This window comes from Perca fluviatilis, chromosome 8 (genome assembly GCF_010015445.1).
Source record: "Perca fluviatilis chromosome 8, GENO_Pfluv_1.0, whole genome shotgun sequence".
Lineage (NCBI taxonomy): Eukaryota > Metazoa > Chordata > Actinopteri > Perciformes > Percidae > Perca > Perca fluviatilis.
The window spans coordinates 24772567-24799561 of record NC_053119.1 but is presented as its reverse complement, the minus strand read 5'-3'; the positions used below and the strand labels follow the sequence as shown (position 1 = coordinate 24799561).

The 26995-nt window shown below is 38.5% G+C and overlaps 1 protein-coding gene across 3 annotated transcripts in view; it reads left to right on the top strand.

Annotated features, from left to right (window-relative positions):
- Window positions 1-26995, top strand: part of LOC120564736 (leucine-rich repeat-containing protein 4C-like) — a 129388-nt gene that overhangs the window by 95242 nt on the left and 7151 nt on the right. For all 3 annotated transcript variants that reach the window (XM_039809943.1, XM_039809945.1, XM_039809944.1), the window contains one exon: window positions 16494-16567. The gene's annotated coding sequence lies outside the window, so the exon portion shown is untranslated. The remainder of the gene's footprint in view (window positions 1-16493; window positions 16568-26995) is intronic.

Genomic DNA, 26995 nt, shown 5'->3' with positions numbered 1-26995 from the left:
GAGATGCGATTAGCGGCAAGCGTAACCGCAGTATATATCTGTGACAGAAGCATTGCAAGCTGCTACGGTTTGCATCCTCTGCCGCATCCGAGATTGCAAAGCAAACCTAACTACAGATGCCGTTTAGCTCAAACTTGGGGCCCACCCTCTCCTTCACTGGCTGCCTTGTTAGCTGCTCATATTGTTTGCCTTCTTCTAAAATATTAGTAACACTAAAGCAAAACCAGAAAACCCAAGATGTTATAAATTTGGTGTTGCTCCAGTATTTCTGAGAACAGGAAGTGTTGGCGAGTTTCAGTCGAGAATATTTTGTCCAATAAACAAGCGACCCTTTCAACCATATGACATTTGTTTACAATATTTGGTGCATTTGACAAAGAACATTCCAAACGCAAACCAAATGACAAATGCAACAATGTTGCAGCTTCACCCCCAAATCGCAGTGGTCTACCAAACTACTTTGTATATCTTCAATATTGAGTCATCCAGACATTCTTTGTGACCAAAATGGAATCAAGCTTGGTACTACTTCTTACCCACTAATTCCAAATTTGTATTATAAGAATCAATCAAAATCCACCTTTCAACAAGAACTTTTCAGAAGCCTTATTGCACAAGCTAAAACATATCAGTTGGCATGTTGAATTAACAAACAATAAAATCAACCGTTGCTGGTCTGGTCTTGGTGTATTTATTTAATCTGGTATGACTAGGAGTTTATGGTGGCAAATGTTAGCTAACATTAGCAAATTTGAGTTTGGTATCTGTGTATAACTAACATTACTGAGTTAGTTTGCTGACTTTATGGCTATTCTCTTTTTGTGCTACTCCTTCACTACATTTTCACATTCATCATTATCCCCTTGGGCCGCTGTTCAGAAAAAGTTACACAGGCTCACTTATATTGCTTTATTGATAACCACTGACTTCTTATTCAAAACCATTGGATTTTTACACGAGTAATTCAAAACTTCAGTGTTTGATCCCAATTCTTCAACAAAAAAAATCTTCAATATCCGCATATGAAAGCAGCACACAAACAATGATATTTCAGCATGCTTATCTGTTGACCTGTAACACTAGACTGATGGCCTACTTTATCTTCTCATCTTACTGCTCCTATTTTGCTTGATGTCCTCGAAATCCTCAAATGCTGCATATTGATGAAGCCAAATAACGTAGAGTATCTAGATTAATTTTACAATCCCACATCAGTGCATGCATCTTGATAATCTGTGTACAATCTGATGATATCAGGCCCAACCAATATACGGAGCAAAATCACAGATTTACATAATAATCCTCGAAGACCCGTTATTCAGTGAAATTGGGCTGTAACACAACCATATGCCTTGTGAAAGAAAGCATCAAAATTGTTACCCTATTTTTATTGTGACTGGTAACACAATGCTTCTTTTAGTCTTGATATACTGTACCTCCAGACATTTTATTTTTTCAGTTTTTCTCAGCTCTCTATTGACACTTTACTGCAGCAGGAAAGATGAGTGGATTTAAACGAAAAGGCTGCTGTTGGCATTCCATGCAGACCTTCCACATATATTTCAGTACAGGTCAGAATTTACACTGCACACTCAAAATAGAAAGATAAAACACTTGCAAATGGTTGTAACATTTTACACAGGTCATGTCCTGTCATGCCATCTGACCTGGCAGTCTTCCCAAAAAAGAAATAGAGGGGAATCACAGCTGCTGTCTCATGCTTTCTCTCTCCGCTCTGTGTCTCACTCACTCTCAGACAGGCGTTACCCCATCTATCCAATCCACATGGGGGAAACAGTCTTAGTTATCATGTTTAATTTGTTTCCCACTGTGTCTCATGTTCTTATTGTTCTTTTTAAAAGCAGTTTGATCTCTTCTGTTACATACTATGCTATGCTAGTGAGAAAAAAACAACAGTAAGAAAAAAATGACTATAGCTTTTTATTAACTAGTGTATTCTTAAATAATTACTCAATTTCCTTTGTACATGTTAGAATATCACTTTTTAATTTTTTTATTGAAGAGGTAAAGAGGGAAGTTATTCTATCTTATTATCCTATCCTATTCTACTTTGTTGTAAGTAATTAGAGGATGTTTGTAGTGATGTAGACTAATATAGACAGTTCAATTAAATGCTAATTTGAATAATTTATTTGAACAATTTGTTGGACCAATATGAATGGGAGCAATGTAGGGGGGTACTAAACTGTGATATCTGACCGGGTAGGTTTGATGATTAAATGTGAGACTGATTTTGTGAAATTTACATCTGTGAGCAGATCATAACAGTGGCCCCAAGCCAGCACATGTGCAGTGTGAGAGCACACGGTGAACCGGAGTATAGTGAGCAGTGACCCATGCTGAGGATCTGCTTCGATAATTAAAGTTCATTGCTTTTCCATTGGGCTTTTTTGTTATTTATAGCGTAATTTAATTTGGCATTGGGGGGACAAAAAATAAAGTGCACTTTAGAGTCTAATTGATGCTGGTTTCTCCATAGTCCTGCATCCTCAGCATTCTTCCTCTACAACCAATGAAGTTAACTAGGCACGGGATGAAGTGCAGAGGAAGACAGAGGGGAGGGAGAAAAGCGAAGGGAGGGACAGGCAAAAGAAGGAAGAAGAAAATAAGGAGGTTATCACGTGGAGGGAGGGGGGACAAATTTAATTTCTTCTACATCCATTGTTAGCTTGTGGCTTTGAGAGGCAGCAAAAGCAGAGTCCATTTTCTCGTTACTGTTGTGAGGGAAATTAGCAGAGGCAGGGCTTGTTTCTATTTGAGGAATGATGTAAAGTGTGTCCCTATACAAACCCCACTCTACTGTTGCAGCATGTCCTCTATTAGTGTCCCCCTTTTCACACACGCTTTCTCTCCCTCCCTCCATAGAAATGTAAAAAAACTTGATGGTTTACTCATCCTGTTTTTATCCATCTTATAAAATAGGATAGCAGAGTTGGTTTGAGTAGTCAGAATGTGGAAGAAAGTCATGTGGAAATGGCAAACTACTGGGGTACCACACGCTCGCCAGGTGAGAATTCTTACAAAGGAGCTTTGCTGCTGAGGAGCACTTTACTCTACTGTAGCAACAATGTCATCTTAATTATGTACTTGCTGAAAACCTTCTCTGACACAAGGCCTGGATCCCTCCCTAGATGGTAGAAAGGGGAAGGCATTACCTAACATTGGTCTGAAAGTATGAGCTGCCTTGCATACTTTCTACAGCACTCTTATTTTTAGTATCTTGACTTTTTGTAGCTGTGGGGAACCTCCCAAATGAGTTGAATTTAAGGATGCATTTGACACCTTTGTTCATTAAGAGAAATAGGGAGCCAAAGGCAGCCTTTCATGGACTCCCATGACAACACAAGAATGCCTGGAACAAGCCATGGAGAGGCAGCCTTACAAAGATTATGTAGCTCCACTTCTCTGCCTCCCAATAATTCACTCTGGTCCTGGTGGAGTAAAGGTGTCAGCCAAGACATGCATACCGCCAGTTCATCCGAACAGAGAAATGGAATGATGAAAGAAAAACACCGGAGGGGATGGGGGAGGACAAGTGGCTTTTTTAATGACTCTGGTGTGTGATGGGAATGCTGTTAATAAGGAGGGCTGGGATAAGATGCGTTGCTTCCCACGTAGAGCTAGACAAGCCTGGGAGGAGCCTGGAGAACAACTCGGCTCAGCTTGCTGGATGCAGTTACAGCTGAGCAAAGCCAAGCAGAGCTCTGCAGACCACAGGAGTGTGGGATGAATAGAGTTTGACTGTGAGGCAGGCAAAAATGGCATAGAGAATGAGCAGCTCCTCTTTTTCGTCTCCTCTTCCCCCATCTCCCAGAGAGACAGTGGCAGCGCTCTGGTGAAGATCAGAAAGGTGGGAGATGGAAAGTGAGCGGGAGTGGGAGAAAGAGGGAGAAGAGAAAGACAGTAGCCCCGGGAGGGTACATCTTCAGTCAGTAATTCCACTGGGGCTCTCCCCACCGCTCAGTTTCCATCTCCAGATGAAAAATAAATAACCTCTTCAGACGGCCTCCCTCTCCTCTGAGAGAGAAAGAGAGCTTTCCCGAGAGTGTTCACTTTCCAAGTAGTTATCTCTCTGTCTCCCCTCTTTACCTCTTCACACACTTTCACATCACTCTTTCATATGTATTGTAGATGTAGATGGCCACAGCATGTTCATGTTGCATAAGGAAACAATATTTAAAATACAAATCCACAACACATTCATGGACGTGTACTACAGTGTAGACAGCATGATCTATTCACTATATACATACTCAAAAACATTTAAAATTGCAGACCAGTACAATACTGTATTATATTATAAATACTCTCACATGTAAGTCTGGTCATCAACCAAATAGAGAGGGTTTTGCCCACAAATAAAGTGACCACAACTAAGTAACAGACTTAACACTCACCCTGCATCATCCTTTCAGTCTTTATCCCTCCCCACTTAAGCACATTTAGCTTCATGATGACTCACACGCTAACGTATGAGATGCATCATTCTACCTCCGCCCTCTGACTGCTGTCTGCTTCAAGCCTGTGTTATCAGCCTGTGTCAAGGTACAGAGTACAAAACGGAATAAGTAACATTTACTTATCTCTTCCGCAATGGAGCATTTGCTCCCTGTGTAAGTACGACTGGCAGAGCATGGCAGCTGGTACTGCCAGGCACTGAAGCTTAAGGCTAGTCTGGTGCAAGATTGTTCTGGAAAGCATTTTAAGGAGCGAGTGCTCTCTGCTATCTGATGCTTCTCCCTGGGCTTTCATGCAAAAAGCTGAGTAAAGGATGTCTCCTATGTTTATGTCTGGTTTTGATTGCCCACTTTGTTGTAAACACAAATACTTGTACATCTAGCATTATTATTAATTCAGCAATCATTTTGCTATAGTTTCTGGCACATGTCATGCTCTGATAATGTTTTTTAATCCTTTATTATTTATTCAGGGAAGGTTCACTGAGAGGCAGCCTCTCTTCACAGTTACACATTCATACCTGGAAGCTGCCCAGTACAACCACAGTCTGATCTGCTGGCCACTGAGCAGCTCCACTGGAGCAGTTGGAGGTTAAGGGCCTTGCTCAAGGGCACCTCAGTAGTGGTAATGAGGGAGGGACAAGCACTGCTCTTTCACTTTCCCCACCCAGATTTTATCCTGTCAGTCTGGGGATTGAACTGGCGACCTCCCGGTCACAAGCTTGCCTCTCTAACCTTTAGGCCACCACTGCCCTTTTTTTTTTTTGCAATATGCCATAATTCACATGGTAACATTGTGAACATCTAATACAAACATGTTCCTTTTCTACACTGTACATGTCTTGGATAGTAATCACAACCATTCTAACTTGGCTTTAGGACGACACATATTAACATATATAATGTACAGATGCTCACTTCCTGTCTTCCTCTCTCTTTCTATTCCTCTATTCCACTGCCTGCCTTTAGCATGGTAATGTTCATCATTATAATCTGGTCCTTTATATTACAACCTTTCTCTGGTAGCATGTCAGCATTTCCTTTCCTAACTCTACTATCAACTTCTACTCCTGATACCTGTAATGATTGTCTGCTTAGTGCTGATATCGCACTGTAAATCCGCTTAGGATCCCAAGAGTTGAGCCCAACAGGGAGTGGGGTAGCTACACTCCTGCATGCTCACTCTCTTGCATGGTTGCAATCTGTAGCCTGATGACAAGTCTTTTGTGGGATTTTGCACTTGGATTTTCAGAAAGCCGGCTGAAGAATTGTGTCACTATATCGAAACAGACATGCATGCACTAAGAAGATGTTATGCTGGCTTGTGAACTGGGTTTTGAGGCTAAGAAAAAGTGAAAGGTTAGATTTTCCAAAGCAAAATTGTGGCGTTTATTGCACACAAAAAAACATTTGTTCAATAGTGTAGACTCAAATGAATACACCCGTGCACACACAAAACAAACACTCAAGTCTCAAGCCCTGAAACTGTCTCTAGAGTATGTCATGTTCATTACACCATGCTATTTGAAAGTATTTTATGAAGCAAACATGTAATGGAATGTAAAGTTTGTCCTGAGGGTAGTGTGAAAGGAAAGGTCATGGTCATCAAATGGGTTTATCTACTTGGCATCATGAATATATTTAGTTTTTTTGCAATACGCCTCATATGAATATGAGATTAATTATTGGGTGAGGCTATTTGCACCCCTGGTACAATTAGCAGTGTATGCTATTTGCACCCCTGGTACAATTAGCAGTATGCTATTTGTACCCTGGTGCAATTAGAAGTGTATGCTATTTGCACCCCTGGTACAATTAGAAGTGTATGCTATTTGCACCCCTGGTACAATTAGCAGTGTATGCTATTTGCACCCCTGATACAATTAGCAGTATGCTTGTACCCTGGTGCAATTAGAAGTGTATGCTATTTGCACCCCTGGTACAATTAGAAGTGTATGCTATTTGCACCCCTGGTACAATTAGAAGTGTATGCTATTTGCACCCCTGGTACAAATATCAATGTATGCTATTTGCACCCCTGTGCAATTACAGTACCTTGGCATATATTTACACACAGTTATCCATACTACTCATGTATTACACCTTTTTGGAATATTATCGCCCTGACATTCTTACCCTAACCATAACCATCCCACTCCTCTTGCCTAAACCTAACCAACCCAACCAGAGCAGGCATATTCATGAGTCTTCCCCTACCACACTGCAAAAAAAATAAAATAAAAAAATACGCGTTCGCGGGTCCTGACTTGCGCAATTGCATGCAAATTATCCAATCCAAATTTAAAAAAATAAGATCACCACACAAGGGAATCAAACTCCAAACTCCCATACCAGAGGAAAGCGCACTAACCACTCACCTAGCAGTTCTTTCAGGAAGTTGGACAACTTTTTACCACTTGGTTTCTTCAAGCCTCGGTTGCTAGGTAACCATACTGTATACAAAAAATTAGGTACTAACTAACAAACTAACGGTTGTATGCTTTCACTGAAGACAGAAAGCGCAACTGTAGTATCAATTTTCCGCTAGAAATTCAATTGTTATAAACTTTAGAGACAAAACTTCCCTAATATGCCAGTTTCTGCGGTCATGGAAGATGAACGTCCGCCATGATTTCGGTGCACGCGAGCAACGTTTTTTTGTTGTTACGTCACAGGGTGTAAATAGCTCAGCTGTGTGGCCGAGGCTATTCATACCGGGGGTGCAAATAGACACTCCGTTAATTATTTGCAAGGTTAACACAGGGTGGCACAAGAGGAAAGGTTACGGGGTCACCAAAGTCAAATGGGTTCATCCGCTGGGGACCACAGATACAAATTTCAATCTGCAAATTAGGATTTAATAGTACAAATGGGAATATTTGCTTGACAGAAGCAGGAAACACCACTCATTTAAGCTGTGTTTATTCCGGAAGTCACTGTGAGATCAGAATACAAATGAGACCCAAGAACATGATTTATGCTCTGGGGGAAAAAAACACAATTATTCAAGGCCGATTATAGAGGTTTGATTATTCTACTATTTTTTTAGTTGAATAATCTATTTTTATTTTCTCTCTAAAGCCTGAAGTCAGAAACATAAGGGTATTATAGGAGCAGATAAAAACTCATGGGGCCCTATCTTGCACCCGGCGCAGCGCAAAGCACGATGCAAGTGTCTTTGCTAGTTTAAGACCGATGCAGTTGTCATTTTCTCGTCCAAGACCCACGTTGTTTTAATAGCAAATGCACCTGCGCCCATCTGTGCGCCCATGGGCGTGCTGGTCTTACAGGGAGGTGTGTTCAGGTGCATTCTTGCCGTATTGCTATCTTGAGGCAGCGGAAAGTGATTGCGCCATTGACCAACAAAAACCTGGTGTAAAGTCAATAACGCAGCATTTCATTGTACATGTTATATATTATATATATTAACAGTGCATTAATAAAATGCACCTAGGTTCGTGCACAGCATGCACACACTATGCTTGTTACACACACAGGGACGCACACAGCAGCAGCACACAAACATGCAGACGATTAAAAATTTACAATGTGAAATAGTATTATGATATGATCTGCTTGCACGCTTTCACTTCACCCATAAGCAGATCAGTTTAATTCTCCTGAAAATTTTTCCTTACTGCTTAGCAAATCCGCCATCATAATAGCAATGCGACAAGGTACAAACGTACCTGGCTTTTAAAGGGAATGGGAGATGACACTCTGATTGGTTTATTGCATGTTACGGCCAAAGCACACCTATTATTAATTAAGACACTAAGTAGTAGTAGTAGTAGTAGTAGTAGTAAGACCCTTTTTTCTGCCGTTAAACTAGCAAAAGTGGATTTGTACACGCCCTTAACACACCTGCAGCGGGCGCTTCACGCCGTGCGCTTAGATCGTTAAAATAGGGCCCATGAAGTAAAAATGAAAAAAGAAAAATGGAATAGGTTCATCCTCTGGTGGATGAAGGTGTGCATAAATGTGCTAAGTAAATTTAATGGCAATTTCTGGATTATACTTTGGCATTTGTGTGAACAACTACACACTTTAGCCTAGTCTCGCATTGCCAGACCTTCTTCCACAGCGCTGCGGAGGAGGTTCTGGCTAGTCCACACAACATTCCGGGATGGGAGAAAAACGTGCTCTGGTTTATTTGCATTTCTTTAAACCAATCACAGTCGTCTTGGCCAGCTCATGGTGCCCTTGCAAAATAGCCTCTGGAAGGAACTTGTTTTGGTGGAACATGTGTACGTTCAAAGGTTGTTTTATTCTTGCAACAGAAAACTCAGATTGGAGAGATAGTCGAGCTAGCTGTCTGGATTTACCATGCAGAGATCTGAGGAGCAGTTAACCATAGTCCTCATTAATCGACCGGAGTTTAGAATGCCAACACAAAGAAAGCAGAATGTGACGGACATAAATGAGGGACATCCAGCTGAATTTCCGGCGTCGTCGATATGGACTAACTTTAGCCTGACGTAGAAGAAAGGACATAGGGTCACCAAAACAATAAGGATTAATTCTCTGTGTACTGTGAATATCCACAGCTAGGTTTGACCTGACAGTAGTGCTACACAAAAAAAGGGGTGGAGGCAATACCAACTGAAACAATCTCTGGGGATCATGAATATCCATAGTAAATGTAGGATTCACGTAGGGTACAGATTTGATCATTGGCAAATTATCAAATATGTTTTATCAATATTAATAAAGTTATGAATATGGTTATTAATAACTTTATCAAATCGACAAACAATCAAAACGGGGCACCACCCTGCAAGTCAGGGACCAATAATCAAACTGTGGAACAGTCTCATTTCTGTAAAAATCCTTTAAAAGGAATTAAAGGAAGGGGTGATTTCGAGCGCGGACCCGTGTGGACCAGCAATTATCACAACAAATACACAAATAATCACCAGCAACTGCTAATTAAGTATAATCGAATTTATTAACGTCACAATTATCAGTAGCCAATCAATAATCCTTCAATAATAAAACGTATATACCTTTTTCAGTATCACAACCCAAAACAAAGCAAAAAACAAAACAGCATGTGTTGTGGACACGTCTGTGTGTGTGTGTGTTTTTGTGTTTTTTTTTTTTTTTTTTTTTTGTTTTTTTTTTTTTTTTTTTTTTTTGTGAGAGAGAAAAGGATTTTTTTAGTGTCAGTTTTTGCAGTTTTGTGTTTGTGTTGGTGATGAGAGTGGAAAGAGGAGGAAGGAATGGTTGTATGGAATGGGGTGGAAGGAAGTGGAATGGAAGGGAGCTAGTGGACTTGTTTTGTTTTTTTTTAATAAAAGGAACAAGAATAAAGGAGGAAAAGAAAAGAGGCACTCTGATCTTAGTTATCGATAATGGCCAGCTCAGTGGCTAACTGCTGATTTCGCGATTGTCCGCAGACAGTAACTAAACTCCGTGAAAGGAGTGGTTTAGCAGGTAGCTTTACGGTTTTAACCAGCTACTTAACACAACAAAATCAAACAGTATAGTGATCAATTTATACATTCACAGAAAACAGATTAATAATCACTATAGACCAGTACATAATTAAAATCACAGATCACATTAATGGCAACAAGTGGTAGCGAACCCTTTGCTCATTAATAAACACACTACTTATCTCTGCCCAGACGTCAGCCATTTTACGGTGTGTTCAGTCCGTTTGTTCCTGTCCATAGGTTTCCACAGAAATGAAACAGAACGGGTCCCTGGTCGCGGGGCGCGGAAAAAAAAAAATTCCCAAAAAGACAGCAAGGGCGTAAGTTTAGTCGAATCTGAGAGAGAAAAAGGCCTAGTTGCCGTGCACATATAGGAAAAACTGGAATTAAATCATCGAATCTCGACTTCAGAAAATGGAAGTTCAGCACAAGCGCTTGGTGTGCCTCCTGTCAGCAACGTGAGTTGCAAGTGAAGACAACAGGATTTTGGGTGATCAGGCTTATTTATAGGTCAAGACTCCATGCTTTGTTTATGGTCCCGCTGACCCAATAGGAAGACTCGAAACTCTTGAAAGTGTCGAGACTACAATCTTGTAGTTCTTTGACTTCCTGCCAGTTGTGAGGCCTGTCCCTTCTGGCTGGGACTTTAGCATAGAGGTGTGAATTAACCAGGCTTTGGGGTTTACTTTGTCTCTCTGGTCAGCTCAATCTGAGGCCTTTTTGGTTAAATCAGGTTTAACCAGCTTCTTGGTCCCCAACATAAATATCACAGCAAGTTAACTAGTGGTTATCAACATTACCATCTGTAGACATTGTCAATAACAGAGCAAAAACTCAAACTGCTGTGACCATGCTTCTGCTGACAAAACAAACTATTAAACATTTTATTCTTACTGCCTACTTACTTTTATAGCATAGGTATATACAGGCTTTTTTATCATAAAACAGCTTAATGTGACTGTACAAAAAAGTTTATTCCTGCATCAAACGGGGCACCAATTGAAGCCAGCTAGTTATATCCTTGAGGAAAATCCAAATGAGTAAAATCTGAAGAAAGAAAAAAACTTACAAATACATAAAAACATCTCTCTAATTTGTCAGTTTGCCATGTTCCTTTGATGGGGCGGCATGCTAGCCACTTCAGCTACTGCTTTCATCTCTTCCTGGAGACAGACACACCCAGTGACTCACCATGATGTTCATCACACCAAGAAATGAAATGAATGATAATCAAAAAATAATTTTCTACTGCCCTCCTCACTCTTTTTCTTTTTTTCCCTCCATATGTCTCTCACCCTCCTTGTTCAGATATCACACTCATTCACCCCAGAGATTTCTATATACCACTTTGCCTTTTCTTCTTGATTTGTATTCTCCTTTTCTCCCACTCCAAGGTTTCATTTATCAGCCTTACCTTAGAATCCGTTGTTCTCTCCTCTTACCTCAATACAGTTCTCTTTTCACTGTTTTTTAAGAGTGATCATCTCTCCTTTTTCTTTCACATTTATTCATTATCAAGAATTGTAATCAGAGTCCATTTTAGTCTCAAACTGCACACGCAGTTAGCTTTGTGTTGTATAATACCAGATTGATTTTGCATTGATTTGCATTATATGCTTATTGCAACCCAGTCTCATGGCAGTACGGAAATGGTCACGTTATTTAAATCTATTGATACGTGTTCACGGGGACGTTTTTGTCGTTAGTTTTGTGGTGGCCAGGACGAAAATGTAAACTAATTAAATAGTATTTAAATGGGAAGCATATGTCGTGGTCACAGCACGTTTACGGTAGCGAGCAGTATTAAATGCCGAAAATCCGCGTAAGGAAGTTGGTTGTGGTGGGGGATGGGTCAAACAATTCCGGACTTTCACCCAGGAGGCTGGGGATCGCTTTCCGCGTGTGGCGTTTATTTTCCCCATTAACCGTCCCGTTATTGTCGCGTGTTCCCCTGTTTTTTTCCTTACCGCATCCCGCGTGTGGCATTTTGTTTATTATTGGCTTATATGTTATGACTACTGTATCACCCTGTGGTAGCATGGCATCCATTCTCATTCATTTTGTCTTCAGAGGCTTTTGCCAGCCTTTCATATGAGAGTCAGACATTTCGAGGGAGAGATTTCATATTGGTAATTTACTCCTCTCTCTGGGGCTAACCATGCAGTCTGTGTCTTTCATCTTCCCTACTTCTCCTCAAACTAACTTTTGCCTGACTTTTCAAGCCTGCCTTTTGGGTAGTGTGTCCCTATTTGTCTCTCTCTGAAAACATCCCTCTGTGTGCCACCTTTAGCGTCTTCTTCTCAGTTTAAGCGTCTCCATGTAGTTCTCTCATCCTTTATGACAGGATTTTAAGGAAAACAGATCACAATGTCTTCAAAGAGTAACATTTTTGATGGGGCCATTACCTCTCCCATCATGAACAACTGACAGCTGGTCTGTATACTGGTGAAAACCTAAGACAGGAGGGTGACTATGGATCCATTTCCTTGTCAAAAATAATGAATCAAACTGACAAGACTGGCCTAAGTGAAAACAAGAACCAAAGAAATGTTCTATATACAGTAAATTGCTTCATAGACAGTCATCCTACCTTTCCACTTTGTTATTTCCTTATATAGCCCAGTCTGTCAGTCTTTCTTTCTATCTGCAAAACATATCTCATCCCTCCCCTCCTGCTTGAACTCTCTTTGGACTCCAAATGCTAATTCAGTCGGGCACTTAATCAGACATATTAATTCCATATCTCCCCTGATTGCACTAATTCCACCCTGCAATGAGTTTCTTAGCAGCATCCCTTTGGTGCAGCACAAGTTTAACCCGCAGTTCTAACTGGATCGGTAAAAGTCGGTAAAAGCGTCTCTTTAAAACAGACGTCATGTGTTGACAACAGGTGTATTGCATGTAGCTTTTGGCCACAACCCTAGATGCAGCATTCTGTATCATGTTTTGCTGTTCAGCCCTACATCCATTTTAAGATAGATACCCATGTTTTGTGTCATCCTGGAAAGAAGTACACAAAGCCACCCTATTCAAATAAATAGACCTCATCTTGCACCAGTTTGCCAATTACAAATGACAAAAAGTGGCAACAACATCCACTACTTCTGAATCACTTTGGCTAAACATACCAGTATGGCAGCATATTTGTCAGTTTTTCTTGAAAGTCTGGTTGTCAGTGGCTTTGATTATTGACTGATAATGCATGATCCAGAAACAACCATTACTGTACAAACACACACACACACACACTTATAAACAGAATATGCCTGTAATCTCTCATATTGTCTAATGACAAATGTGGTGTACATAGCTGAGACGTGTATTCATTAAAATCATATTTAAGTACTGATTTAGCCGCATTCTAATTTAATTAAGTCACAGATCATGTAATTGAGAATTACAAAATTGCATTCTTTGTTCCAGATAATTGTATTCCGTCTTAATGCCTGCTTTAAAGTCCGTTAATTTGTTTCATCTCGTCACCATCGTCTTCCTTAGACTTAGGCTTGGTATCTCTGCGTGCATTTGCATTATGTCAAAGCAAACCTTTGAGATTTCATGGATCTTTTTAAACTTCTTGATATGATCTCTCTGCCTAATTTGTGAGCAAAATCAGATGGAATAGAGCCATTCTGTAGTCATTTAACAACAAAAGTGTATATTTTAACATAACCAATATTTTAAAGTTGACATTTCTATCTATCTATCTATCTATCTATCTATCTATCTATCTATCTATCTATCTATCTATCTATCTATCTAGCCCTATCCTTTTTTTTCCCTTACTGTCAGGCCACTTAAAAAACTGGCCTGGCGAGGGCCCTCTACCAGACACAGATGGATTTACCATTAGATAATGACAAATGGCAGGCGCAGCTGAGCTGATTTCAGCACTTACTGCTCCTTTGGGAGCCTGTACTCACCACACTGCAAACCACACTGACCACCCCCACCCAAGATCTTAATTGAACGAGTGGCTGTGCAGCCAATTGATTCAGCCTGACATGCATTTCTGGTCATTTCCAGTGGGTGATGTAGTGTGACCTGTGGGTCAAAATATGCTGCGATCTGGTGCAGAAGGCACTGACATTAGTCTTGATTTGTTGGAGTACTTCTCTCCTAGAGAGGGACTTTATCTCTGTGAGTTCATGGGAGATAAAGAGAGAAGAAAATAAATGGCTGAGCAGATCTTTGATGTCTTGCAGACCACTAAAGATACGACTACAAGTTTATTGGACTGACTGGTGTTGAAGATGTGATGAGATAACAAATGGTGCTCTGGTGTCCATGCGAAATATAAGGTGGCAATAAAATGTTTCTGGAAATGTAATTGCTGCAACCTAGGTACTATGATTTTCATTCCAATTAGTTTTAACTACATTGTTTGTGATGTTTGTTTGTGAGTCACTGTTTCAAGTTTCAAATTTGGTGACAGTGGCAGTGAGAAAAATTCATATATAGAAAGTATAAAGAAGCAGATTACATTATGTTTCATATCTTTGCTTACAAAGACCCAACTGGTATTAAACCAGCAGCTGTCTCTGACAGACCAGACTGTCTGCATGTTTAAGGCTTGAGAGTATTGTTCTTTCTTTTTAATTAGAAAGAACATACATCTTTTAGTCACATTCTGAAACACTGACTCGAGACAAGCTTTGAAAAATGCAGTGATGTAGTGTTTTGTCAAAGAAGGAGGAAGCCAGGGGCTGTGTGTGTGTGCAGCAAGAAATCAATGAGATCTTGCCTAGCCTATCTCCTTTGTGTGTGTGTGTGTGTGTGTGTGTGTGTGTGTGTGTGTGTGTGTGTGTGTGTGTGTGTGTGTGTGTGTGTGTATGTTGCAATATTGATGTTGTTGATAATAACAACAATGATAATGATTACAACGACAAAGCCCATATCCATCATTGCTATCTGCAGGCATAATTTGTCACTCTTATAAGTTATTATTATAAGAGAATTGGATAGTTCTTCCTCAACTTACTGTGCTTCACATCATGTTGTTTTACAATAAGTACTGGTTATGTAACTTACATTACCAGGTCATCTTTTAAATATGTTACCTGTACAGCTTATGAACAATTTTGTCCTATTAATTAGTGTCATTGTACCATTTTATTTCCGTGTACTGTATTTATTCCATAGTTGCACAACTTAGAGCTGTAGACTAGAGACTGGCTGAGAGAAAAGTCTGATGATATGTAATATTTTCCTCAATGTCAACAAATGTGACTAAAAAATAAGAATTAATTTATCCCACGAACACGTATTGTCTGAGTAGCCATAGTCTAATATAATTTTTTGCCCTGTGTCATAAACCTCCATTGTCCAAAAACACATCAGGGAGCAACACCATCACACCGAGTGACATGTTCTCGTGTTAAGATAAAAGTGAACACTGTATTTTATTTGAGTCAATCCCACATACACTGTGCTGTTGCCTTAAATACTCACTAGAGCACCAAACCTGTGCCTGAAAATAGTCCGCAAAAATGCGCTATACCTTAACATTTGCGAAAACGACGATGTTTTGGGGCATTATTTTACAATAAAATATATAAGTAAACCGTTTTTAAAGATTTATAGCCTCAAAAAGGAACAAATGTACTGTATTTCAAGCTGGCTGCAATAAACAGGTTGGGGATGTTGAGTATTGAGAGACAAAATTACACATTTTTGCTTTTGGTCAGACAGGCCTTGTACAACCATATTTCTTGAATTTTCAATTATTGAACTTGTTAAAGCATGAGCAAGACAGCTCTACAAAACTGTTCCATTCCACTACAACCTGCTAATTCATAAGCGGTCATAACGGTCCCTTATTTAAAATATGTTCTATTTAATTATATTCAGTCATGTCATCAGCAGCACTTTAGATGGGTCAAGGTATGTTTGCTGTGTTGCTGTGAAAACAGGACTTGCTGGCAATGCTGTATATATGAGACAGAGGCAGCAAAAACCTTATCTTGAAACAAAGGTTGTGGACATGATAGGTGCACAATAATGTTCCAGTGGTTCAAACACAAGCTTATTTGCACTCACAGTTCCTGCACTGCAATAATGGATGGCGGGCGAGATGGAGCGCTCTATCTCCATTTGCTTTTGTCCCCCATAATTTATTCAGCAGGATCGGTCCTCTGTGTTTGGCGTATGTGTGTTTTTGTGTGCATGCTACACGTGTTGTGTTTGTGAGGCGTTATGGCTTTGACTGTCCACTTGTCCCTGAGAAATGAGCTCTTTTGACTTACAGTAGTGTACTGTAAAGCTCCTCTTTTTAGATAGAGGTTCTCAAAAGGCACTAAAATATCAGCAAACAGTGCTGAGTAAGTGGTAAACTAACAAGATGACTCAATGATTATTTAGAAACAGTAAAGAGAATTTCGAATTAGATGCACTCTATCCTGGGGGTTTAAAAAAATTGCATGTTTGGTAGTTGAGTAGATACATCCTAATCTTTCCCAAACATGCATTATTCAGCTGTATTCCATGGAGCCCATGAAACGGAGTAGCCACAAATGGTTTCACACGATATCAAATCTGTTTTTAAAGTATTCTTACAGTTTGCCTTGTGTGTTTTCAGGGACAGCTTTATGGTGGATTGGAAGTTAACATGAGGATGACCAGAACCCCTTGGAACTGTGATTGAATTGGCAGGTAAGAAGTGAATTAGACAAAACCAGAAGCTCAACCTGGATCCCCAGGACATGTGCAGAGTTAATGCTTTTAGAGAAAAAGAAAGGTTAAAAGAAAAAGACATGTTTTGTGCTTGTTTGTCATGTCAGAAATGTATGTGCTCAATCTAAGCTTTAAAGAAACATAGCAAATTCCTTTTCATGCCTTTGATTTAGATCATAATCAGCCATTTAAAAAAGAGCTGCAGAGGTAAAGTTACTCTTCGGTGTGGATACACCATTCACTCACACAGAGAATAGACCTTTTCAGCCAAAATAAATCACTCGTATTACTCAGCAAACAACACTTCCTAAATTGTGGGAACACAGCACAGTCTAAAGGTCTAATTCTGTCGGAGTGGAAACTATAAATCACCCATGTTTCGCTGTCTTAGCTTCGAGCCCCTCTGTAATCATGAAAAGGATTTAGTGGGGAAGGTAAATAAATGGCAGAATGAACTAACTGTATGCTATTACTATTTTTTTCCCACAATTTATTTGAGCTATTTGATGACTTAGCCATGGAATACTTTCCAAGATACATTATGTACCTTCTAAATCATCATAAGTTTGCCTAATCATATGCAGGGGTCAGAAAAAATAGCAGCATCATCTTACAATGCTTGCTTACGAAATATGTTTACGTTTTTAAGATGTCATCACAAAAGTTCAAGGATGTTGTTAATCAGTAATTGGACTTTACTAGGGGCACACTGTTCTTTTAGGAACACCCTGCAAGTCTGCATTATAGAAAATGTTTTATTCAATCAATAAAAAAGGAATAATTTTTAGATCTGTTGAGTGTTTAGATTAGATAGACTTTACTGATTCCAAATTGGGAAAGACACACAGCACACATAGATAATATACAATAAATAATAAATAGGATAGAATACAAAGAACAACTATTTAAAAATAAAGATAAAAAAATACAAAGGAAAGAATGTACAAACGTATATACAAGTGGTGAAATATTTTTTACAACATACTTAAATGCTATGTATAAATATGTAAGTAAAACCTATGTTTGTGCAAGTTGCACTTATTGTGATGTATATGAGTCTTTTCCAACACTCAGTGATGAAGTGTTAAAACGTTTTATTGCCTGTGGTAGGAATGACTTTTTATAGCGATCAGTGTGACACAGAAGCTGTCGGAGCATCTTGTAGCATGTTTTCTGGGAATAATCAGTTTTTGAAAATGTGGACATGGAACATTATTTGCACCATAGAGTGCATTGGTCCTTTAAAATAGCCTCACTTTTATGATCATGCAGAGCAGGTATTGAACATAATGACTCCCACAAGATGGCTAACATCCACAATATGGACTAATAGGTGGAAATGGCATTGTAGGTATATTGTGGTCATCTTTGGACTTTTCCCCAAACTACAATTATCAGACTATTTTAGACTTTTTGTATTGCTCTTTATACATCTTGGTCCATTAGCCTTCACAAAGGCAAGGCTGTGACAGTTTTTATTCAAGGCCAGAATAATGTAAAAGTACTGTGTATAGTAACTTACGGTTACGCAGTAGAAATACTACTTGCCACAACTGTGTTGATTAAGTAATTGCATTTTTTCTGGCAATCGTTTTAAGTTCTGTTACTCTATGTACATGTAGTAGATGCATAGTCACACACATGTGGTCCAGAGTCAAGCATACAGACCATAAATCTATAGTTTTGGCAATGCTGAGTACAATAATGCGTGGAAATACAATTTAAAAATTTATACTTGTTATTTATTAAATACCAGATGATTATCAGCTCTGTTACTGAAGGATTGAAGTGTTAAGAAATGATTTGATTGATAGACAAGGACAGAGTTAGATTGTATAGGCTTCACCCAATCACAGCACTGCACTGAATAAGAAATGACACGTGGCTTCTTTTACGCATGAGTAAGTCTGTGAAGAAAATGGAAAGAAAACTACAATATAAAGGTACTGAAGTGGAAACACAAAAAGAACTTAATGACTCTAAGCAGTGTTTCTATGCCGGTACCTCTGCTTACACTGTAAGAAGTATATGTACCATGTATTATGCACTATAATAGATATATTTCACCTTTGTGTCAGGCGGTATTTTTTCTTTTTCAAAGCTTTTGGACTGTATGAAGAAATACGCCTCTGGTGTGAGCAGAGATTTTACTTGCAACCACTGTTACACTAGGCTGATGATGCTGTTTGTCTGTTTTGGTCATATGTTGTCATAAGTTTTGCGTCTATTATCGCTGCCAAAGTAACTCATTCTGGAGTTTTTTTCACTGACTATCTGGACTCTTTGATAGGCTGTCAGTCTAGTCGTGTTGCTTTTGGAACTCACATATAACAGTGATGATTGTCAGAGCTCTTTAAAAGGCGAAATGGTTTGTTATGACTCACATTAATAGTTGCTTTTGTGATTTACTTACTTCAAAGCTCCTTTTCATGTGGTGTTTTTCTTATTTTATCCACCCTTTATATCTTTCCCAGTGGGGCGGGAGATTGTGTTTTTTCATGGAAATGATATAGAATTGATGCAATGGAATCAATTTACATGTTTGTTTGTTTTTTCTTTCCTCCTAATGTCACCTTACAAGTTTAAAAAAAATAAAAAATAAATTACATACATGTTCCCAAGCATGTTTATTCACAAGTGGTGGTGTGTTATTGAATGAAAAACATCATAATTATTCCTACTTTATTTCTGGACCATCGCAACTATAACTTTACAACAGACCTCCCTGCAGAGTCCCTCTGTGTTTTCTGAGTCTGAGCTTCACTGTTCTTTGATTCTTGGCATCATTCAATTAGAAAAGTATTTGAATTATGTTTTGTAATGTAATATCCTATTTTTCTTTTCAACTGCAGAAAGTTATGACGTCATTAAGTAAAAGGTGCATCACTCTCATCACCTTCTCTTCCCCATTCATTCCACGTGTGTATGGCTGCAGCTTGGAGATCTCCCGTCTCATGCCTCCCATCTCATGCCTTGGCGTGTCCAACTGTAAATTCAGAGGGTCAGAATACTAAATCGTGAATTATTTTCTAGATTAAGTCACGGTTAAGTTAGTGAGTATGATGCAATTAATTGAAAGCCGTTTAAACTTTTAAATTGACGATAGCCATACATAGCCAGTTGGCAGATTTGTGGATGTTATTTGTATCACTGATGTTAACGTATAGCTTATTGTTTGTTTGATGAAATTCTGAAAAAAAAGGACAAGCATAACATAAAAAATGTATGCCAAGTGAAAAAAGTATAGCTCAACAATGAAGCCACCCACATAATACTTAAAATAATACACATTTACAATTGTAGGCCTACAATTAAAAAGGTTTTCATGCCTCCCACTAGAAGGGGATCTGATATAATCTCAAATTTAGACAAGAGGATGTTAACCAATATTTTATTATACATTTGTTTTATCTATAATTTTTAAAGCTGCATTCATAGATATGAAATTTGTAAAATTAGGATTATAATAAAATATTGGTTAACCTCCTCGTTTCTGAAATCATAAAACATTGAAAACTGAATCAGCGTTTAACGCTGACGTTTGTTTAAGCCATATTACATGGGAGTGTTTAATTCTGAGGTCTGTAAGCATCACTGAAGTGTACCCTTGAGTGTAATATTGCCCTGTTTAGTAAGCCAGACATTTGGGGTCAGTGTAACGCTTATCAGTTCAATTTTCTAAGCACAAACGGACATTTGGAAAAACAGAAAAATATGTTCAAATATCAAATTTTTCATTTTTTTCCACCTTGACAAATAAAAAAATTGGATCTTTAACCTGTTTTTCCAATTTTCTGTTTTTTATTCAGAGGATCAGAAATTGAGAAAATTACAAAATTGCGTCTGAGCTCCAATTATTCAATACTGTAATGATATTCTCTTCCTCTACTTTGCGGAATATGCAGGTCATTAACTGCATATTGACCGAAAAAAAAGAAAAACTGATAGACTTGGGGTCAGAGGTGCAACTGATGGTTTCGAGTGGGGGGCGGGGCGTAGCTAGGCGGAACGAGGGAGAGAATACCATTGCAGTATTGAATAATTGGAGCCCAGACACAATTTTGTAATGTTCTAAATTTCTGATTCTCTGAATAAAAACAGAAAATTGGAAAAACTGTTTAAAGATCCAATTTTTTAATTTGTCAAATTGGATATTGGAACCCATTTTTCTGTTTTTCCAAATGTCCGTTTGTGCATAGAAAATTGAACTGATAAGCGTTACACTGACCATTTTGAGCTATAGCTTTGTAGAGACCGTTGGATTTTCCAAACTGAATAAATCCCGCCTGCACATATAAACACAAAACTGCTTTGCTAGCTCGATCGTGCTGTAACTAAGACATCTGCTGAAAAAAACAATTGTATTCATTAGCATGTTTGCGATACTGTTTAGTTCAAAAACATCTAAAATACTAAAGTACGAAGATATAGCGGACCAGACGCAAGCTTTTATTTACCATTATTACCAGCCGGGAGGGCATGAGACAGGATGGCATGAGACAGGAGGTCTCCAGGCTGGTATTTCTTATCTTACTTAAATTAATTAAAATGAAATAATATTTCCCCCCTTTAGCATCCATTTATATTCAGGTAAATTGAATCAAGATGAGTGAGGATATGTTTGTTGACGTGTTTCCAAACCACCAGAGGTCCCCCCACTCTCATTGTTACCATCATGACAATTGTTATTGTTACCACACGCATTGCTACTCTTGTCAGTTAGCTAACATTCTCTTAGCAGATGATCTTCAGTCCAACTGATTTTACAGATATACTGATACATCATTCAAGGACACATTGCAAGCATGTGTCCTTGAACATGTCAACAATGAACAGATGTTAAAATCAGTCATCTGTTCAGAGAAAGAGAACACATGTGTAGTGTTTATCCAGTCCCAGTGTCAGTCCCAAAAGATTATAAGTGTATAAGAATTAAATCTCAGACAATCTTAACAGACTTAATTTTGTTATATTTTCTGACACTGTAGCCTCCGGTTTTGTCTCTGTTTTGTAGATATCATCAGTGTGCTTCCTATCTCCCTCTTATCTCACATGTTCTCTTAAGCCCCAAACTCAACCACATACCATACTGCGCTGCCTGTATGTTCGGGGTTTGCAGCCTCAGAATGACCTCTGTATGGCTCGGTCAGTCTCCAAGTAATGCATGCTAACCCTGACCTCAACCGGACACCAGAATGACAGCGGCATTATGGGCAGACTCCTTCATCCCACATCCTTGAAGAGTAGTTGTTAGCAGCCATTTGCTGCCCACAGCCTCTCTGAAATGTTTACAGGGTGACAAATGATTTGACCAATTACTCTTGTCATCCGCAAGCCCACACCTCCAACACGCTGCTCACTGTGAAACAAGAAACCTGTCACGTACACAGCTTGTAAAGCTTTTCACATGCTAAAAGCATACACCACAGACACATTCTCACATACTGTAGGTACACACCTTCTGTTGAAAATTTGTGCAGTTGGTACAAATCCTTTCTTTCTTCAGGACTAACAGGAATCAAAATATTGTGCAGGACGGAGCAAAAAAGATATATTTTTTTTTAATCAGGAATAATGGTTGTTTCTAATGACTCCAGATCGACATTGGCTATACTGCATGGATAAGTGTGTGGACACTTCACCTATATTACTACTGAGTACCTAGAAAAGCGCTTTATAAATTGTATGTATTATTATTATTATTATTATTATTATCATTACTATTATTATTATTATTATTATTACTGTATGTGTGTTAACATTTGCATTTGCGTATTTAACGTGTTAATGTGTGTGTACCAGCTCATGCAGATGCAGATGCACATGTGTACAGTACGTATCCTTGCATGTATTTTCAACGCCAGCTGCCCTAAATGAGCTCCTGGGCGGGAACTTGTGTCCAAAGAGGCCAATTGAAATTACTTTTGCTCATTCATTAGGAAAATGTGTCGCATGGTGGGGGTCATTCTCTGACTGAGGGGTAGGCCAATTGCATTGTCACTAACAAAATTAAAAATTTAAAAAATAGACAATTATGCGTCATTGTAAACAGTGAGATAATACTACAGTAGACTATGTTTGCATGAAGAAGCACTTAGGGAGAAAAAAACTGACAGGTAACACTTTACTTTTGAGGTGACAAAAAGTTGTTACTCATGACCTAAACTTAACCGAGAGAGCCAAAAACTTTCAGTTTCAAAATTTGAAGCCAAATTTGCAAGAAGTACACTGAGAATTGACTTTTCCATATGAGACATATTGTTTCTAGTAGTTACTCTGTGGAAATGAATATTTACCTATTCATGGATTTTGGAATTTTCATTGAGGGAAAAGGAGGAGATTTTAAGAACATTTAATGAGGTAATAAGCGTTTTTTTGTGAGAATGAAAAACTAATTATTATTCCAAGCAGAGTATTTCTATATGTCTTAAAACATGAAGGGGGTCTTTAATTAATTATATGGCTTCCATTCCTTTGATTTTGTTCAACAACAACATTTGAAATTCCCAGCTGTGTGCAACCTTCAACTGTAGCTTTCCTGGCCCCATTGTCAAAGCAAATAGGTTTTCCTTTTGTTATGGTGAAAATGAAATACACAGAATTACAATTTAAGATCCATTCAGGTTAAAGTAATATTCCTAGGGCAAGCAAACAAATGCTGCCCATAATACTGTATGTGACCCTTGTCTCCGCTAATAATGGGTCTCAACATTACCGATTGAGTATTGCAAATGTTTTCAGGTTCAGAACTACACAAAGAAAAAATGCTACTGACATATGGTCAAATTCACCCTGCTCCAATTTGTCTCCAAATGATTTATGGATTTCTGTTTTCAACCATTCAGAACTAAATAAGTTTTTTTAAGGTTTTTAAATAAACATAGTCCAATAAACAGTTGGATAAACACAGAAGTCTGTAGAAAATTAGCTTATTATCTAAGTACACTGATAATTAAAAGTAAGACCGGCAGCCATGTGGTTAAAACGTATGCCGCATAACTGCAACATTACCAATTCATTCTGACTGGAGACCTTTATTGCACGCTATATTCCTTTACCATCTCCACATTTCCTGTGTATATGTACACTGTAATAAAGAAAGGGAAATAAAGGTTATAGGCAGATGAGCTGAGACAGAATGCTTACTTGTAGCTGACGTTACAGCTGCTCATTAGATGAGCTTGCATCTACTAATGGCTTTTTTTCACTTCTTTTCTTTCCCCCTTCATTGTATATGTTTTCAATTAGGACTGTATGCTGATGATAATGAGCTGGCAAAAACCTTTTCTGCTTTTTCCATAGTCACATAAAACTCAAACTGTGAATTGAGAGGAAGCAAATAATAGAAAGCACAGAACCTCAGGAGGTACATGAAAATATAAACAGTGTGAGGATGAGGATGTTATTGGAGGACCAAGGAGTTTATCAAGAAACTGCACACACATATTGGATTAAAATTGTTGATAAGTGCGGGAACAGTTGAAATCGCACAACAAGGGTAGGCTTCTAAATTGGGGCTGCTTCATTTATATAGTAACTTCTTAATACATTTCCATGCGGGGATTGCTGGTTGAATTGGTGTTTGTTGGATTAATCAAATTCATTTCACCATCTTGTTATGGATGAGACAGACACGCTGTGAGTGGAAGCATGTCAGGCAGTGGGCAGGGGAGCAGCTGTCAGTTTGTCTCACTTGGCTAGTAAGCACCAATTCAAAGTACTCGGCTTGTCTGTTTCCCTTGGCTGGTTAAAACAAAAGACACTGAAAAAGAGCAACAGTATGACCATCTTCAGTTTTTTTTTTTTTTTTCCTGAGCACTTTATTTTATGGGGGCTCAGTATCAGTGCATTTCTCTGTATCTTAAGCTGTGACAAAGAAGGTTAGTTGTACACAATTCATACTGACGCACACATGTGAATCCAGAGTGTCCCTATACAGTACATACGTTATTGAATATTGTACTTCCAAGTGTAAAACTGTGCAATGTACAAAATAGATACATATGTGATGTTCATATGTGATGGACTACAATTATAATACTTTGAGTTTTTACAGCAGTGCAATGCCAATACTGACTCTTTGAGTTACATGGTTAAAATTAGGTCGCACAACACTGTTAAAACTGGACATGTCTAAAATAAGTATTCTTAATTAATTCAACTGTGAAACTCTACTGAGACTCAGGCACTGTAATAGTCAGATACAAACAGGGCAGTGCAAAAATAGAGAAAAAAACAGAACTGATCAAATTTCCCAGATAACGCATCTAAGTTAAACACTGGTCAAACTGATCAGAAATTGAACCTACTCAAAATAAGTTTAGAAAATCTGTAACATTATAAGAATATGACTTTTTTTTGTAGCTATACTATATATATATATAAGCTATACTGTATACAAGCATAAAACAAATAGACACTGAAAAGACAAGCAAGTCTCTTCTTTGACTCTCACACAGTGTAATGCCAGTATAAAATCAAACACGATTGCAGCTTCATGCAGTGATTTGTTGGAAACCCGGCTCAAAGCTGACCACACTAATGGGCGCCCGGATTGCTCAGTTTGTAGAGCGGGCGCGTATATATAGAGTTTTCGATTCCGACCTGCGGCCCTTTGCTGCATGTCATTCCCCCCTCTCTCCCCCCTTTCATGTCTTCTGCTGTCCTATCAAAATAAAGGATGAAAATGTCCAAAAAAATCTTTAAAAAAAACCCAAAATAAGTCTGACTAATGAGTGCATCTACAGATAATATACAGCTTGCTAAGCAAGTTTGCTGATGTGTTTACGCATGGATGTTGATGGTGATATGTAAATGAGACCAAGAGGTTATCGGCAGATGAAACACTTAGTAAATTATTAATAGTTTGTGAGCTATGTTAAAAAGAGCTTAACATATGCTTTTTTGAGAAAGACTTGTGTTAGCCCCCCATTCCTGTTGCATTCTCCTGTGTACAAATTATTGAAATTCACCTAAAGAAATCATCAGATATGTAATTTGGAGAGTGCCGCAGGAGGTGATTTCAAATAAGTTGCTTTAGTACAGCTCAACTGGTCAGTAGGTTGCAGGTTTTAAATCAAAGTATTATGAAGTATCATAGAACAACATAGAACAAAAGAGATGGAGTATTATAAATACAGACAGATGAATAAAAGAGAAATACAAGTCTCTTGTGAGATTTCTTACCATTTTAGCTGTTAGTGAAGACCATCAGTGACATTAATGCGTGATCTTGATAATATTTCTAATTAGATTAGAAGGCGGAGAAAATGTGTCAACTAGAAGACAAAACAATAAATCAATGAAATATGTAAAATGTAATTGCTTCTAACCCTATAAAGAAGCAAAGCAGTTTAGTCATACTGAGTTAAGATAAACAGTCACAAAACACTGTATGCAAAACATGACTGCATTACAAACATTTTCCCATATGATAACAGTTAAAAAAATAAAATTGTATTTAACCTTTATTTAACCAGGAATGGACTGAGATTAAGAATCTGTTTTGCAAGACAGGCAGCAGCACAAAGTTGCAGACATAAAACATATAACAATTCAAAATGAAAATACATAATAAATTACAGTATCATAAAATATCAAAATATTCATCAGTGTTTGTCAGAAGTTATGTTCATCAGGGATAAAACAGATCAATCAGTCAAACATATTTACAGCCTGATGTGCCTGCCTCCATGTCATTTAAAATTACTTTAAAAGCATCTAATGAGACCAACTCACAAAACTACCTTCATCCAACCAATTCATTGCATAGTCACGGTATTTTCTGCATGTTTATGCTGTGAGGCTGGAGAGAAGGAAAAAAGGAGAAGGCTTGTGATTCATGTGGTGGGTATCCCTCCCGCACTGGAATCCATAAAGGTTTCTGGTTTATATTTGGAGCTGTTGCAAGATTGCTGCCATTATCAAGAAGTGACCTGATTTGATTTATATCTCATTAATCTCACTCTCTTTATCTATCTATCTGTCGCTCTCCGTCTTTTTCTCTCTCTCTCTCTCTCTCTCTCTCTCTCTCTCTCTCTGTCCATAGCATACATGTCAACCTTCCTCTGTCACACACGTCTCTCACTCTACAGTCTCTCATCATTCTTTGCCCTCCATGCCATGCAGTGTGAAAGCCAACACTTCTGTCTGTCACTCCTCACTTAAAAGTTCATAATCAGTGGGCACTCAAGCAAGTCAGTGTAGAACGCCTCAGGTCAAGTGCCCTTTCACTTTCCTCACCTTTTAAATTAAGCCATGAATTTGTTTGTAAAGACTGACGACAGGAGAAAAAAAGAGAGCAGAACAAAAATCACTTAGTGTTTTTTGCCAAGCAGTAGCATCACCAGACCTATTTTAGGGGGCTTTAGCCCCACTAGAATTTCCAATAGCCCTGCTAAATAATTC